Source organism: Odontesthes bonariensis, chromosome 5 (assembly GCF_027942865.1).
Source record: "Odontesthes bonariensis isolate fOdoBon6 chromosome 5, fOdoBon6.hap1, whole genome shotgun sequence".
Taxonomy (NCBI): Eukaryota; Metazoa; Chordata; class Actinopteri; order Atheriniformes; family Atherinopsidae; genus Odontesthes; species Odontesthes bonariensis.
In genome coordinates, this window is record NC_134510.1 from 20,242,705 (window position 1) to 20,245,705 (window position 3,001).

Consider the following 3,001-nt stretch of genomic DNA (forward strand, 5'->3'; position numbering starts at 1 on the left):
TACTGTGTCAGTTGGGTTTTAATAAATCCATTGTACATTCACTGGATTTGAAGTCCTCAAGTGAAAGAAAAAGCCATTTAGAAGACATGGCCTTTCTCGTCACTTTATCTTTGGTCTTGATTTTCTTGTGTGACACAAAAGGTTTTGATTTGTTCATCATAAGAACAACCCTTTTCTGCTCTGATTTTATGACTTGAACTCTGATTCTATTTCAGAATACACTTTGCACGTGTCCTCTTATTGTCATGGTTTTCTCTGGTTGTCAGACCCAAATGCAGAAAACTCTCAAGAGTCCAGATAGTTTGAAGTGTTTTATTTTCAAAGTGAGGAAAATTGTCTTTGATGGAGCGGATCTTTCCAGGAAGTGAATTCAGTCAGGGGTTGGCACCACAGTGGTTGCAGGAATAACTGGGACTGAAACAGATGCACAGGTGAGTCTGGATAAGTATTTCTGAGCAGGATGCAGATGATTGGAGACTTACAGTTTCTTAGATGCGGATCCACTTGGGGGGGGTTTCTGAAGGTTGAGGGTTTGAATCCAGATGGGTGTTCCAGAGCACGGTGGAGAGCGGACTGGGTTCGATCAGGAGCAGTAAGGAGAGCACGGCTGCCAGTAGTTAATCAGGTCCAGGTCTTGGGAGAGTCTTCAGGTTTGTGTACTGGATACAATGGTCCGAGCTTGGTTTCAAGAAACTGGAAAATCTTGGAAGCAAAAACACAACTAGTTAGTTTTCAAGGTATCTCGACAGGTTCGTGGAAAGGTAATTCACAGGCTTGAAGTACCACTTATGGCAAAAATCAGGCGCCGAAGGACGGACAGCGATCTCCTTAAATGCTCCTCCTTGATGATGGTAAGTTACTGCAGGTGTGCCTCGTCAGATGCCAGCCTCAGCCACCGTGCTCCTGACTACCACCTGGTGGAAGGAAAAAGAACCACCACACTCCCAGAAACCCAACACTTATTAGATCTGACATAAATTTGTAAATCTACTTGTATTTTGATCATTGCCTTTGATTGTAAAAAACGGTCACGTAGACATCTACGTAGCGCCTCACCAACACATCTGTGGTGGATGGCAGAATCAGAGGATGCTTTTTCTTTTTGCTCTGTTGCTGCTGTCTTTACGTAAGAGCAGCAATTCATGATGTAAAAGGAAAAACTAAAGATCCCTGCAGGCAGAGATGATGTGTTACTATACGCTATACCTGTTACTCTGTAAGATATAAAGAAAGGCACATACAGTATACTTAACTGATGACTGTCTGTGTGAATAATATAAAGATTCTGCATTCCAGTTTTTCTTTCACATCATAGCTTCAAGGTATAGAAACAGCCATTGAAGACAATCTCAAGAAACAGACATAATTAAAGCACGGATTATCTCCTTCACCTTGTGGTTGTACTTCAGGGAAAATTTCTGCTTCCCTTTGTGGTTATTGGTCACTCCAGATTGTATCATTTCATTCAACTAAGTGGAAATTAGCTTACTTCAGACCACTACCCTGAGGGGGAAATGGGAGTTATGTGAGCACAAAAACCCACCTGTTAAACATAAATCAGTCCTCCAGCACTCTTGCAAGACACCTTGCTTTTTCTTAATTATTCCTATTAGCAGTTGGAGCCTATGAAGCATGTATCACTGTCTTTGCAATCGACTCAGCAGATTGCGAAAGGTGACTTCTAATAGCATGCGGAGGCCGTTTTCAGGCCCATGTAAGAGGAGTAAAACTAAATGAGATGGTATTCACTCATGTGCTCTCCTGCCAACAAGCCCCAGAACCTCAAGAGCTTCTTGTACCTCTTGAAATTAAGAGGAGTTTCTATGAATAAAGCATGAATGGGTAATCAATAAGCTTGTTGCCATCTCCAAGAGTCTTCCACTATTTGTCAATATGAAGTGTTAGTTAATACAGACAAAGCAGATACACTTGATACCACCTCAGAGAAAGTGTTAGTTTTATGGCTGGAGACGACAAGAAATGCATGACATCTCATTCTCCCTCCTCTGGTCAATGATCCTTACTCATGTGGAGAACGGCAATCAATAGGTGCTTTAATCTCCATAGAGCAAAACTGACTACGAGATTTATTTGCTTAATTAAGTGGAAGAAAAAAATACAATAAAAGATGCAATTGCCCTCCGCTCATCCTATTTCTGCTCTTCACATTCTTACTGTTACATCAAACACTTAGTAATTAACTCCAAGGTTTCTGCGAGAGGAATGCAGGTAAACATCCCATAATGATGATAAAAGATGGGAAAACATGTCAGAGTCTATCTCTTTAGTATGCAGTGGGGTTTTTTCTTTCCTTTTCTTGATTTCAGTTGTTGTTAAAGAGGTGTTGATGAGTTTTCTGGTTTGTGGTTGGACAGAAAGCCCAATGAGGAGTCCACTGCCAGTTCTGTTTTCATTTAAAATCAAGCATTACTTTTTCACTTCACGTTCTACAATTGCTCGCAAGTTATTCTGAATTGTTGAAAGACTACATTTATTACTCTAATTTCACATAAACAAGGTCATTGCAGCTGACACTGAATATTATGGGATCATGTCTCACTTTAGATACGAATACCAGTTTATTGTGCAGACATCATGCAAGTAACCCAATAGATAAAATAACAAACCTGTCCGTATCCTTCAAATGCTGAACTGATTGACATGGAATTACTGTGTAACTCGGGTTTTGTAACCAATGAGTTATAGAATCAAGCAGGCTTTAAGACTGGCTGTGGAGTGTATGCTACTGCATGCAGCGTGTGAATACATGTACATCTGAACTAGAGGACTAAAGGACATTTAATCTGAGTAATCTTACACGTAAATCAGTATTTTTTGGTAAATGCTGTGGTTGAATATTAAAGGTGTCATACAGATTTTTGCTATAGCAGACAATGCTATGCTTCTTTAAACCTTATTTACAATCTAAATGAGTAGAAATGAATTACAGTCCGTTTCAACTGTATCTTTGTTGCTCTTAATATGCTCAGTATTCATTCTT

The 3,001-nt window shown here is 39.9% G+C and overlaps 1 long non-coding RNA gene across 1 annotated transcript; it reads right to left on the reverse strand.

Moving 5' to 3' along the window:
• Window positions 1–327: 327 nt before the first annotated feature.
• On the reverse strand, window positions 328–880 carry LOC142380727 (uncharacterized). Its single transcript, XR_012769867.1, has 3 exons — window positions 784–880; window positions 483–702; window positions 328–414 (listed from the first exon to the last, which is right to left on the reverse strand). It is a non-coding gene; the product is annotated as an uncharacterized LOC142380727 (long non-coding RNA).
• Window positions 881–3,001: the final 2,121 nt, after the last annotated feature.